This window comes from Kogia breviceps, chromosome 1 (assembly GCF_026419965.1).
Source record: "Kogia breviceps isolate mKogBre1 chromosome 1, mKogBre1 haplotype 1, whole genome shotgun sequence".
Lineage (NCBI taxonomy): Eukaryota > Metazoa > Chordata > Mammalia > Artiodactyla > Physeteridae > Kogia > Kogia breviceps.
Window position 1 is genome coordinate 101,421,796 of NC_081310.1, and position 14,993 is coordinate 101,436,788.

At 42.7% G+C, this 14,993-nt stretch overlaps 2 pseudogenes; both read right to left on the reverse strand.

Moving 5' to 3' along the window:
* Nucleotides 1-14,993, reverse strand: part of LOC131760407 (phosphoglycerate kinase 1-like) — a 54,288-nt pseudogene that overhangs the window by 26,780 nt on the left and 12,515 nt on the right.
* LOC131760462 (hypoxanthine-guanine phosphoribosyltransferase pseudogene) lies at nt 1,157-2,050 on the reverse strand (annotated as a pseudogene).

Below are 14,993 nucleotides of genomic sequence, written 5' to 3' on the forward strand. Positions count from 1 at the left end.
AGTGAGGGATCCAGACTCAACGAACATTCTGATTCCTACAGTAGAATGTAAGCCCCATGAAGACAGGGGCCACATCTACCTGCTTACCAGTGTCCCCAGTGCCTAGCCTGCTGCCTGGCACATAGCAAGTGCCTAATGTTTTTATAGAATGAATAAATGAATGAATGTACACTATGTGCCAAACACTCTCATGTACAAAATATTGGAGATATTATTTTTCACATGTGAAAACTGAGAGGCCAATGTTATTTATGTCAGCAGTGGGCAAGGCCTCAACCCCAGACCTTCTGGCTTTTGTAGTCAAAGGCACCCCACTGCTTCCCATCCAAGATGCCTCCCTTCAAACAAGCCACTTTGCTTTACCTTTGCTATTCCCTAGCCCAAGCTCAGCTTTTCAGTAATAAGCCTGGACCACAGGGGCTGCCATGATCAAGAGCTCCTCTCCCCACAGCTAATTAACCCATATGTGTTACTGCCTCTTTAATGTTTGCCTTGACCCGGGATCTTCCCCTTCTGATCTTAGGATCTGCAGCCACTTTGGGGGAGATTCTGAGTATATCCCAGAGGTTTCTCTCCTTTTTGTCTTTTTTTTCTTTTAAAGAGACAGCCTTTATTTTAAGGATTTTTACACTGAAGACTTCCAAAAGTGGTAGGTTTTTGGAACTTACTGACCTGTATTTAGAAGGAGCTGTTGACAAAGATTTGCCAGAAATAAGCTGAACAAGCGGGAAAATAGTTAATACTGCTGAAACCTACTAAAATAATTCCAGGATATATGGTTTATCTGACATAATGTTACCTCTAAATACTGTCACTGATATGAAACTGACTGCTTCTTACTTTTCTAAACACACAGTGGTATAGTTAACAATATTCAATCACTTCTGTTCTTTCCTGAATATATAAAAATTAAAATACCAATTAAAAAACTAATATATTCTTTTCTTTAAATGTTTCTTATAGATACAATTTCAATATTTTCATTCAATAGTGATGTGGTTTAAGAGATTTTTCATTCACAAGTCAAACAACAATCCACCCAAAGGGAACTGATAGTCTGTAGGCTCATAGTACATATAAAGAGTTCAGGAATGCAGCAACTGACATTTTAAAAATACAAAACAGATAAAATTCTTAGAAGATACATGCAATAAGCTCTACTAAACGGCTGGCCACAGAACTAGAACATTTGATAATTTTCCTGGTGATTTCAATGGGACTCCAGATGTTTCCAAATTCAACTTGAACTCTTATCTTAGGCTTTGTATTTTGCTTTTCCAGTTTTGCTAATGACACAAACATGATTCAAATCCCTGAAGTATTTATTATAGTCAAGGGCATATCCTACAACAAACTTGTCTGGAATTTCAAATCCAACAAAGTCTGGTCTATATCCAACACTTTGAAGGGTCCTTTTCACCAGCAAGCTTGCAACCTTGACCATCTTTGGATTATGCTGCTTGGCCAAGGAAAGCAAGGTTTGCATTATTTTGCCAGTGTCAATTATATCTTCAACAATCAAGACATTCTTTCCAGTTAAAGTTGAGAGATCATCTCCACCAATTACTTTTATGTCACCTGTTGACTGGTCATTACAGTAGCTTTTCAGTCTGATAAAATCTACAGTCATAGGTATAGATCTATCACTATTTCTGTTCAGTGCTTTGATGTAATCCAGCAGGTCAGCAAAGAATTTATAGCCCTCCTTGAGCACACAAAGGGCCACAACGTGACGGCCTCCCATCTCCTTTATCACATCTCAAGCTAGCCGTTCGGTCCTGTCTATAATTAGTCCATGAGGAATAAATACCTTTTCCAAATCCTCAGCATAATGACTAGGTATACAAAATAAATATAGGTCATAATCTGGTTCATCACCACCAGTCACGATACTGGGGCTGTGGTCGCCATAACGGAGCCGGCTGGCGTGTGGGCTGAGGGCAGTCTCCAGTGGTTTCTCTTTGAGTAAACCATTGTTGAGATACAGTAAGTCCCCCACATGCGAACATTCATGTTGCGAACTTTCAAAGATGGGAACATGCGTTTGCATGTCCAATCAGGTAAGCTAGTTCACGTGTCTGGCATACATTGTCACATGCATGCATCCTCCACAAGGGGTTGTGCTTTTGTGCACTTTACCGTCATCTATGACAAGAAAAAAAGAGCTACTACCCAGACATCACTGGATCATTTTTTCAAGAGGGTAGATAGAATTGATCCAGCAAGGAACCAGAACCTGTGCCATCAATGTCAGGCATGAGTGAAATACAGCTTGCTCTCTGTCTTCTATTGCTGACAATCCTTCAGCTCTACTATCCCCCACCTCCTCCCCCTCCTCCGGTCAGTAACTCTTCTTGCCTGTTGACTAAATGCCAGCCCCTTTATGCCAGCTGTTGTACTGTACTACTGCCCTTTTCAGGGTACTGTACTGTAAGATTAAAAATGTTTTCTTTACTTTTTGTGTGTGTTTGTTTTTTATGTATTATTTGTGTGAAAAGTATTATAAATCTGTTGTGGTACAGTACTACCTAGCCGATTGTGTTAGCTGGGTACCTAGGCTAACTTTGCTGGACTTACGAACAAATTGGACTTAGGAACACATTCTCGGCATGGAACTCGTTCGTATGTGGGGTACTTACTGTATTAGAAACCCTGGCTGCCCCAGAGCCACCACTTGCCAGTAGTGAGCTCCACGACTCAGTAGTGGTCTGGCAGCTCCTGGGGCATCCCTGGTCGGGGTGGAAGCCTGTCTAGTTTCACGCTGCCCCAAGGTACCCACATCAAGCTGTAACCTGGCTCCAGACTGAGTTTCCGTTCAGTTTTCCCCTGCAGTCATCCCCACGGACTCCTGGACATCCCTGGATTAAGGGCCCCAGGGAATGGTGAGGACAGTGTCTTGTTTGGGTCTCCCTCCCCTCCTCCCCCACGATGCAGTGCCTCACTGTCCAGGATGTCTCCTCGCCCACAGCCAAAACTACCAGCTCTGGGACTTCTGTTGCCTCTGCTTTCCCTGGCTGTGTTCTCTCTGGAAGAGCCAGCTGTGGAGCTAGCATAGCCCTGAGTGAAGGACACACTTGATCTTTTTGCAGTCCCTTCTCCTCCACTTATAGGTATACCTTTTACAAAACTTGAACTCTTGTGTGTGGGCCTTGGGACAGTGTCACATTTCAGAAGCACAGGACAATAGCCAAACTAGATTAAAAGGAATTTATTTGCTCATCCCTCATGCAAGTCATTATGGAAGCTAGACAAAGATAGGAACTCATAAACATTTACTACATTTTCGTTTCTTTCTCCTTTGCTCAGAGTTGCTCTGAGAGGTTCTCCTCCTATCCCTGAAGAAAACTCCTCTACTCTCTGCCTCCACCTCCATTCTCCTCCTCCCCCAGGACTGGGTTATATAGCTTGACTTAGCTCCTCTCCCAGAAACAAGGATCCTTCCTCTTTGAAAGTGGGGGAGAAATCAGGAGTGTACAATTAAAGAATTCTTTTTATATGTTGGGAGAGAGGGAGTAGTGAGTACTTACACAGAAATCAGCTCTGGTCCATCACTTAGTTTTCAGAATAGGCATAGCCTCATGATTTTATTCTTAGTCACTAACCACTAGAAACACATTTCCTACTGATCTTATGATGTTTAAAGTGTCATGTTAACGATTACCATCCCAGCTTGGTAACTGAGCCAGCTGGCTGGTGAAAAGCAACAGCTCTGTGCTTGAGACTGGCTCAGGAACAGGACTCTGATGAGTTCTAGTCGGTCAGTTTTATCTGGTAGAGGTAGGGAAGGCTGCAACTGCATCATGGCTCTACCTTGTGTGGCAGAGCCTGTTCACCCATTCATTCATTCACTCATTCATTTATTCAACCAACCAAGATTTTTCTGTGCAGCCATTACCAGTCCAGCTCTGTGCTATATACAGAAGAGAGAGACGAATACATCTCAACCTGCGACCTCATCAATCATAACACAGTTTGATGGTGTAATAGCAGACAGAGAAGCAGGGACCAAAGGGTCACTGGAATAGAACAACTAACTCTGACATGGGATAGAGATGGATCAGTCTAAGAAGCCTTCTCTGAGGAGGTGATATTTGACCTGGGTCAAAAGGAAAAGTAGAAGCACTTCAGATGGAGAATGAAGTACAAGCATTTCAGGAAGAAGGCACAGAACAGGCAATGCCACAGTTACATGAAAGGGGATCCTAAGTTTGGGCAAGAATGAAAAGCTTAGAATAGCTGGACACAGAGTAGTGGGAGGGATACTGGGAAGTAGGTGGGGGCAGAATGTGAAGGATCTTGGAAAGTTTTAAAAGAATATTGGAGGAAAATAGAAAAAATTTAAAAATACCTATACTCCCCATCCTTTATTAATGTTATAGAAAGTACGACACAATGGAAATTTCCTCTTTGCCCATCCAAAATCACCATACCAAGGAAACCTCTGCTAATAGTTGAATAAATGTCCTCCGTTTTTCCGAAATTTATGCAGGTATTTTTATGTATACAAATTTAAATCACATTTTAAAAGATCCTTTGCGTACTGACCTGCATTTTTTCCCCCAGTAGTAACATAGGAGATATGTTTACAGAGCAATTTATACAGAACTGTTTTGTTATTTTTAATAGGCAATGAGGAAACAGTGAAGGACTCTAAGTTTGGGGGTAAGTGGGTCAGATCTGTTTTATGTGGAGGCTTGATGAGAGAGAAGAGGCCAGGAAGCCCACTCAGGAAGAGTAAGGATGAGAACCCCACTGAAAAGTCCATAAAGATGAGATGTAAGAGAGGTTTCTGAGGTAAAATAAGCAGGTTGCAGTGATCAGTATTGGCTGGGTTGTGAGAAAGTCTTGGTGAAGTTTCATTTTGTTGTACATAATAGAAGCTACTCGAAGTAGCTTCAGAAGAAACATTTTTTTTAATTATTTTTTTTTGTGTGTGTGTGTGTGGGGGGGGGGGTATGCGGGCCTCTCACTGTTGAGGCCTCTCCCGCTGCAGAGCACAGGCTCCGGACGTGCAGGATCAGCGGCCATGGTTCACGGGCCCAGCCGCTCCGCGGCACGTGGGATCCTCCCGGACCGGGGCACGAACCCGTGTCCCCTACATCGGCAGGCAGACTCTCAACCGCTGTGCCACCAGGGAAGCCCAGAAGAAACATTTTAAAAGGAGGATTCAAGGTCAAGAGCTACAACCAGGCCTGAGGGGCTTGGAATCCAGAAATAGAAAACTATCATGGGTCAACATTACTGTCTACTCTTTCTAGAGCGAGGGTTTCTCATTCCAGTTTCTTTCTGAAGGTCCACCTCATCATCCTCTGTGTGTCTGCTTCTCCATGCACTTGTGCCTAGCTGCACTAGGAGGGTCTGCAGAGCAGGCTGTACTACAGACAGATCAGGGGTGTGTGTGTGTGTGTGTGTGTGTGCTTTCAGAATTCCCTGGGCAATTTCAACACAGAGCAAAGGTGAATAACCTATCATTATGCCGTCTCTGCCTGAAAGGACAAAGGGAATGACTTAGTCCCTCGGCTTCCGGCTTCCGGCGCTGGAGCTGCCGGGCCGCCCTCCTCCACGGGAGCAGCGCAGCCTGACTGCGCGGGGCTCAGGGCAGGCTAAGCAAGGCCCGGTGGCACAGAGTACGTCTCCCCGGAAGTAGAAGCTAAAGCAAACAGCTGTGAAATGATGCTTCATTGCAATCAGCTTCTTGTTTGTCATTAGGATGAATAACTGTGGGTAAACTGTGGCTTCATATTTCCCTCCGGGTTTGGGGGAGGAAGCGAGTCGGGAAAGAGCTGACCAGTGGGAGGCAAGCCTCTAGAGCCGGCAGCTTGCTGTGCCTTCCCCGCTGTTTACCTGCGTCATCAGGGCACTCCTCCCACCCACCTAAGCCTTCTCCCTGGATGAAGAACTCCTCACCCCCCCGCTTCCCGCTTCCCAGGGAGGAAGGGGTACTTGGCGGGCGTGTGAAGGGACTTCTTAGCCCAACCGCAAGTGATTTCTGTTTCCTGCTCTTCCAACTCAAAGTCACACTCCTCCCCGAGGGCGTGGGTCCTAAAATAATTACAGACCTCAAGAACAACCCACGCACGGGTGGGTTTGAAGCCAGCAGCCTCTTTGTTTTTCTGTCCTGCAAGGTCTTATCTTGCCTTTTAATATCCTACTCTTGACTTTTCAACCGTGTTTCTATACTTCTGCCAACTCTGTAATTTATGGATGTGTTTGAGTGATTTTCTTCAGGTTTGATTTTACATCTCTGGAAAAGCTAAGGGGGTTATATTTTTATGCCAAGACAGAGGACTTGCTTGAGACTCAGGAGGCCTTAAGACAAGCCCCAGATCTGCCAATTACTAGTTTTGTAACCTCTGGCAGATGACTTCAGTTCCCTCCCCCGTTCTCCCATGTCTATGTTTATACCTCTATTATTATATGTATCACTTCTCTATGCTCCCTAGGAGATTCTGAACTTCTCAAGACTAAGCTTTTATCTGTCTGGGTAACAACCACAATACCTAGTACAGTGCCTGACAGATGTCCAAAAAAACTAAAATGCAACCTCTAGAAGTCTATAAAATTGGGATAATTATACCAAATTATAAACATTAAATAAGGCAATTCATGTGATTTATAAACTATAAAGAATAATAATACATATGCCTAGAAGTTATAACAATGCCATTATAAAATTTGTACAGCTTTTAAAAATATGGTTCTATTAAATTAGTCTTACTTCATATTTGAAAAGCTTAGGATAAGGGATTGATGAGAAAAAGCTAAGATTTCTCATTTACAGTGACTTCATTAATCATATGACTTATTCTGTCTCTAGCATAAGCCTCTATTCTCACATGTGGTGTTTTTTGTTTTGTTTTGTTTTTATTCAGTGAGTTACGTTGTTTAATGGTTGATACATTTGGTATAAAGGATGATAACTCTAACCCAGAGTTTCTCAACCTCTGCACTATTGACATTTTGGGCCAAATCATTCTTTGTTGGGGGTTGGGAGCTGTCCTGTGCATTGTAGGATATTTAGCAGCACTGCAGCTCCCCTCAACCCACCAGATGCCAGTGTCACTCTCTGCCCCACCAAGGTAACACCCAAAAAAGTCAAATGTCCCCTGGAAGGAGATAGGGGGCAAAATTGCCCCCATCCCTTCTATTGCTCTGAAGTTTTGACTCATGCTTTTTTTCTCTTGCATCTTTAAGTATTAACTTTCTCAATATTTGAAATGTATGAACTCAGGTCTCTTAGGTGCTGCAAAATAAGACCAGTCTGAGTCCTACTCAAAGCATTTTTCACTGACTTAGATGTGAAGGTACTCATGTCCTTCAACACATTCGATTAGTCAGAGAGAATTTCCTAGCTTGCCAGAGAAGTTCCCTCTTTCTCCCTTATTCTTCTTCCATACTCGGGGTTGGTACAGCCTTAATATCTATCCCTTACACCAAGCCTTTGAAGACCAATCCTACAATTCCATCACCGTTTTTTCTAAGAAGCACGTAGGCTTCTTACCCCTAGGGCCTGTGATGGCCTGACTTCTCAGAGTTCCCCCAAGCAGACATATAATCAAGGCCCCTCTGTGAGCCTCACTGCGCTAGAGGGACCCTAGGTCTATAGCATGTATACATTTGGGTGTGGACACTTTATATTACCACTAAGAACAAGTCTCTCCTAAGTGATCTACACCTATCTTCCTTTTTACACATGTACCTTTGCTCCTCACCTCCCTCCCTTCCTCTGCATTTGGTGTCTTTGTGGACTTACCCCAATTCACAGGCAATGACGTAACTTTTCCATCCCCCTTATGGTTGGGGCCAGTGTCACAGTCCTCGCATTGCAGACAAGATGCTTGCTTTCCTCCCCATCTCCTGTCTACCCTCCTTTGAAGAGCACAGCCTATGGTTTTATCTGACATTCATTTCCTCCAAAGTGCAAAAGCTGTTATTAATAGTCTCCACTTGTTTGCCTATGAACCTGGTAAGCATGAATTTACCAAGTACAAATGCTCTGATCACCTGTGATGCTGGCACTCACTTAACAAATGCCTCTCTCCCACACAGAAAGGATGCTGTCTCATGAATTGAAAATGACCCTGCGTACCATGCACACAGTTTTCATTCCTCCTTGAGAAACCACATTCTTGTGGACAAAAAAGAATGAGATTCTGTCATCTGATTGCATTATTCCTGCATTGGATGCTCAGTATCTGGCACATGACAACACTTTTACAGTTGTTTTTGGCAAGAGAGTTTGCTAACTCAAAATTATCTTTACAAAGTAGTATAACCAGCTAGTTTTAAAGTTAATTTGTGAAGATGAGGTGACATCTTAAGACAGGAGAGTAGCTAATTAGGAACTCATCTGAAGAGGAAATTTTGAAAGGCTGTTTATTGTGTCCAATATGTCTCAAAAGAATTCTCTACACATTGACAACCACCATCAACACCACTGCTTTGAGCTCCTACTTAGTGCCCGATGTACGTTATGTCATTTAAACCTCACAACAACCTGGTGAGGTTTCTTGGAGACAACTATCCCCATCTCACAGATTAGGAAACTAAAACTCAGAGATGTCATGTGAACATGACCAAAGGCACACAGTCATTAAGTAGCGAACTTAGGATCCAATACAAAGCCCAACAAAGTGAGATGTTGGATATCACTATTCAGTATAGGGATTTCTACAAAACTCTGAAGTAGAGTAAAGAGCTTCTTGTCTAATCCCAACAAGTATCACACTAAGAAGTCCTAGAAACATCTCACAGAGTAGTATGAAAAAATAAAGATTAGGAATCAGATCTGGATCTTAATCCATACTTTACTACTTTCTAGTGGAATCATCATGGACAATTGCCTTATCATTGCTGAGCATCAGTTTCCTCATCAAAAACAGAGATTAAGGGTTTCTGTGAGTAATTATGTGTTAACTCTTATGCTCTACAAAAATGTAGTTTGACAATAGGTATTTCCCAGGAGCCTCATCACCAAATCACAGGAAGAACCTGGCTTCCCTACTCAAGTTGGACGGCCATTGCCAAGGCTGTCCAAAGGTGATGGTGTTCTCTTTCCCATAACATCAGTGATGACACAGGGAGAGTGAGCATGTCAGGCCACGGAGACTGCCTCTCTAATAGGCTGACCACATTTGGAACACAAACAGAGCCTCTTATGAGCAACCACAAGGAGAAGCCAAGCAGACTCAGGGCATGCCTCCAAGTGGCTGGCCAGTGTCCATGGGCTTTAGAACACTGTGGCTAGCCTCAGACTCTGTCAGTAGGGACAAGTCCCAGCTCCCAAGTTAGTCGCTTCCACAACAGTAAACCAAGATGAGTCATGTGAGGATGGAGAAACCTCTAGAGACAGCCTTCCATGTGAGGATCACTATAAAGAATTAAAGCTGGAGACGGGAGAACTCTAAGAACCTGGGCAGCTGATGTTTCCATCTTAGTGAGTCAATATGTGAGACGTGGCAGGATGTGAGCATGTGTGTGTACCTGTTCACATTCGTGTTCAATGAAGGAGAACCTCTGTGTATCCTTCTGCCTTTTCTTGGTTTGCCAGCTGCCACTCAACAGCATCCTTGTGGGTTGGAGACTTACACAGTATGATTACTTGAGGGACAGTCTGGTTCTTTTTAATATTACAAAATTGCCCTTTCAAAAGTTTGGACCAATTCATTTTCACTCTTGCAGAGTATAAGAGGGTCTATTTTCTTCACCAATTTCAACACTTGGTAATAGTATTATTATTTCCACTTTTAAAGTAATACTGACACATGATGAAAATTACATTTAAATAGTATATAGCACTGTGAAAAATCTCCTTCTCCCCCTCCTTACACTGTTCCACTCCCTATGGTAACCAACTTTAGACAGTTCTGATTTTAGTTATTCTGGTGGTCGCCACAAAATACGAAATAATATGCTTATGCCTCAGCTTCTTGATTTATCAACTCTCTACAGTATTTACTGACTCCTGAACAGAGATTTGTGCTAACTTATCCTCTCACTGTCTCTTCTCACCTTCATAATTTTAAACAGTGTTCCCCTTGATTTGTCACTATGCAACTGAAGAAACAACCCCTCTACTCTTTCCCCCACCCTTTCTCCCCACATCCTTCACCTTCTGTCTTCTGCCATCACTGCCCCATTCCTCTTTACATTTATTGGGTTTGCAATAGTTATATTCTATTCTGAAACCAAAATTAAGCCTTTCATACATTGTCTAAAAATTTATTCTAAAAATTGAAGATCAAAAGGCAGCTTTTATAATTCTGTAAATATATAAAAATTATTTACTGAAGAATCAAGTAAGGAAGAAAATAATCCTGAACCACTCAAGAGAATGTTCAAAAGTCAAAATCAAATGAATCCTCTTTCCTTAACCTAATCAGTTCCTCACAACTATGCCTTAATTTAGGTTGCTTCTTATTTGGATTGAGAGTCTCCCTCTGATGTTTGTTTTTCCTGGGGTTTCTATTTGCTTTTCTTTTTTTAACTAATTGACAATAGAAATATATATGCTCATTACCACATGATGATCATCCAATTTCTTAAACATATCATTTTTGAATGGTTTAATGTTGCCTCATTGTCTTCCAGGTATGCACCACAGTTGCTGCCATGTTTTTTTCATTTTAATTACACTTATTTATTTCTAATATGTTTTAATCCCATGACTTCCTCTTTGCTGTATTCCTCTTTCATCTTATTGGAGTGTACACACAAGTAATCTTTCAATGCTGTGGTCTGAATGTTTGTGTCTGATCAAATTCATATGCTGAAATCCTAATTCCCAATGTGATGGTTAAATTAGGAGGTGGGGCCTTTAGGAAAGTGGAGCCCTCATGAAGAGAATAGTGCCCTTATAAAAGAGGCTTCTGCGAGCTTGCTTGTCCCTTCTACCATGTGAGGAAGTCGGCAGTCTGCAACCCAGAAAAGGGCCTTCAAGAGCACCCAATCGTCCTGGCACCATGATCTTGGACTTCTAGCCTCCAGAACTATGAAAAATAAATTTCTGTTGTTTATAAGGTACCCAGCCTCTGGTATTTTGTCATAGAATACTGAATGGACTAAGAGAGCAGATAACCGTTTGTATTTGTTTTGTCTATAAACAAAATTAATTCTGAAAATTGAAAATCAATTATCAGTTTTTGTATTATTATAATTGTATAAATATCATTAAATGAAGATTTGAGTAGTGTTGTTCTTAAAAAGCTCTTTATTTGTCCCAATGCTTGGTGAAGAGTTTGGTTAGGTTGATAACTCTAGACAGAAAATCACATTCCCTTGATACTATGAAGGCATTGCTCTACTAGATTACTCTTCTGGCATCCAAAGTTACTGACAAGAAGGCCAAGGCCATGTGAGTTCTCATTCTTTTATGTTACCCCATCTTTACTCCTTGGAATCACTAAGAATCTTCTCTTTATATTGCATGTCCTAAGTTTTAACACAATGTATATGGGTCCTTAAAAATTTTTTTTTTTTTTGGCTCAATCTCCAGTGGCTCCTTCCAATTTCAAAACTCTTACCTTTCCTTTGATAATTTTTCTCCCTTGTGTTCTCTGTTCTTTCTGGAATTCCTGCCAGAAAGATGTTGGACTTCCTGAATTGATCCTCCATGTCTTTTAATTTTTCCCTCATATTTTCCATCTCTCTCCTTCTGGTCTACATTCTGGAATATTTCCTCAACTTTTCTTCCAGCCCTTCTGTTGAAATGATTAATTTTCAAGAACTCTGGCTGTCCTTGCTTATCCATTCACATTCACGAGTATATGTCAATAAGTGGAGCACATGGACTTTCACTGCTCACTTTAGGTAACAGGGTAGAAATCAGGCTGATGGGATGCTCCCCACAACTTGTATGCCCCTTTATTGGGGCCAAAACAAGGAAAACCTCACTCTGGAGGGCCAACCCTCAATCAAGGAGCCCTAGACCTCCCCAGACAAACTGTTGAATTTCCCTGAAGAGCAGACTCATCTCTGAAGGCAACCAATACATGTTGTAGCTGCTTTGCATCTGTGGTGGGAGTGAGGGTGGGCACTTGGCTCAGCTGCTCCACTGACCATCGTGCAAATAGTCAACCTGATTGCCAGCCTGCTTTCCACCTCTACTTTCCCTTTCTGTCAACTCAGAGCTTTGCACATCTTCCAGAGCCCCCAGGAAGATGGCTCCCCTTCCCAGAAATCAGCTCTCTCTCCATTGCAGCATTCTCCCACACCTCAGATACTGCTTCCTCCGTTTCTGGGTTATTTGACAATTCAATCTCATTTGCTTTCTATCTTCCAGAAAATTATCAAAAACTCTGCTGATGTCCCCACCTACTGTACTCTGCACCGCTATGGATGTATTCCCTTTTACACATCTCTACTGCCATTTCAATAGGCCTCTGTGCAGGAGGGAAGGAAAGATGTGGGCCCACTTCACCCTCTGAACTGGGAACCCAAAGCGGTACTGTTAAACATTTAAAATTTTGTCTTGGAGGCAAAAAAGCATATATCATCTTTAACCTGTCCTTCTGTAACTTTTAGTGAGGTTAAGTATCTCTCATATTTGATTGGCCATTTAAACTTCTCCTATGGACAGCCTGTTTCTACGATGAATGGTTCTAGACCTCATTCAAGTCCAGCAGAAGTTTTACTTCAGCTCCTTGCACAGACCATTTTAGGTTGCAAAGATATGCCACTTGTGAACTCTCAATCCTGTGAGTACTAACTCATAATTATTATTAAAACAAACATTTTTTTTGATGCGGACCATTTTTAAAGTCTTCATTGAATTTGTTACAATATTGCTTCTTTTATTTTATGTTTTGGTTTTTTGGCCCCGAGGCATATGGGATCTTAGCTGCCCATCCAGGGATTGAACCCACACCCCGTGCATTGGAAGGCAAAGTCTTAACCACTGGACTGCCAGGGAAGTCCCACTCATAACTCTTTATGAATTATTAATCCACAACAATAGAACTGTCAGTTTAAAAATCTTGATAGTCTTCTTTCTCCAACTTGCCCTCCTGCTCCTCCTTCCTCACTTCATTGAGAAATTGAGGGCGAAGAGGAAAGGCTGCACCACACTGTGTATTCTCTCCTTGAGTCAGGTTCCATACTGCCACCTACTTGAATTGTGATCCTCACAATTTCTCTGCTCTCAGAGTTGACCCACATGAGACCCGTGGTTGGAGCCACCTCTGTTTGCCCAGAACAGTCCTCTGGAACATGGCGGGCTGGCAGCCCTGCCCGATATTCCACTTCCCAGCAGGACATAAATGTGAGATGGAAGGTTCTGTGAGTGGAAGCTGGCGGACACACTGGCAGGTACCAGTGCCCACTCTGTCAGCAGTCCAGAGGCTCTCACCTTGGCTTCTATAAGCTGAACTCTCTCCATCCCCTGCAGCTCAGAACCATACTCATGGCAGCTTATTTCAATAACTTGAGCACTCTTTGAACAAAGTATTTTACTTGGGGGCATGCATCAAACCCTTCCTGAAAATTAATCCTTGAAAAGTCACAATGAGGCTGAGAAAACTTGAAGTCATATATGTGCCTCTTAGGAGTTTTAAGTAAGACAAGGAGTTTTAGTACATTCATGCAGCAAACTGGGAAGATCTGGGGAATTCAGAGCTCATGTTCCCCCACCCCCAGCCCGGCAGGGGCCACTGGGGATGTGAGTCTATTTATGGCAGATAGCCTGTGCAGCAAGAGTTGGAGAATGACTCTTCTCCCATTTATTGTAGAGGTAGAGGAACTTCTGAATTTAGGAGGGAGAAAGAGGAACAGGAGGGAGTGGCTTTTAATGAAGGATGAAGGGTGCCTTCTCTCAAAACTTCTAGAGAGCCACAATTGTATCTTAAACCATAGTGTCACAGAAAGAAATGCTACCTAATGAGACCCAAAGAATGGGACTCAAACAGGAAAATCCCTATGAAACTATGGGTCCTTGCAAGGGATCCTCTTTTGCAAGCCCCAAAGGCAAAGGACTCTGCACACTATGGATATTTGTTTGTCTGCTGGGGCTGACATAACAGAACACACAGGCTGGGCGGCTTAACAGCAGACATTTATTTGTCCCAGTTCTGGAGGATCGAAATCCAAAATGAAGGTGCTAGCACGATTTGTGTTTGCTGAGGGCTCTCTTCCTGGCTTGCAGAACTTCTTCGTGTGTCTTCATACGACCTTTACTCTGTGTGTATATGTGGAGAAAAAGAAATCTCTCGTGTCTCTTCCTTTTCTTATAAGAATACCAGTCCTGGGCTTCCCTGGTGGCACAGTGGCTAAGAATCTGCCTGCCAATGCAGGAGACACAGGTTCAAGCCCTGGTCCAGGAAGATCCCACATGCCGTGGAGCAACAAAGCCTGTGTGCCACAACTACTGAGCCTGTGCTCTACAGCCCGTGCTCCGCAACAAGAGAAGCCACTGCAATGAGAAGCCCGCGCACTGCAATGAAGAGTAGCCCCCGCCCGCTCGCCACAACCAGAGAAAGCCGGCACGCAGCATTGAAGACCCAACGCAACCAAGAATAAACAAATAAATAAATTTATTCTTTAAAAAAAAGAATACCAGTCCTATCTGATTAAGGTCCCACCTTTATGACCTCCTTTAACCTTAATTATTTCCTTATAAGCTCCTATCTCTAAATACAGTCACATTGGGGGTTATTTAACATACAAATTTGGGCGAGGACCACAATTTAATCCACAACTGTATTGAATAAACACCTATGGTTAATTAATTAACTAATGATCTATCTGCCTGCCTTCTCAGATATGTGGAGCCCCTCCTTTTACCCACATCCTTCTTAGTCTTCCTCATGGCAGATGCCATTGCCAATATGCTGGCACTACCCAGGTCATCAAGGGTGTAGTTTTTACAATGTCCCTATGAGGTGACAGGGCCTCGTTCATCCATTAATCAACAAACACCCACATGTGCACGACCAGACACCTCCATCCCCACCCTGCCTGCACACTGTGTTCTCCTGGCCCCTTCTCTCTATTTCTGACAC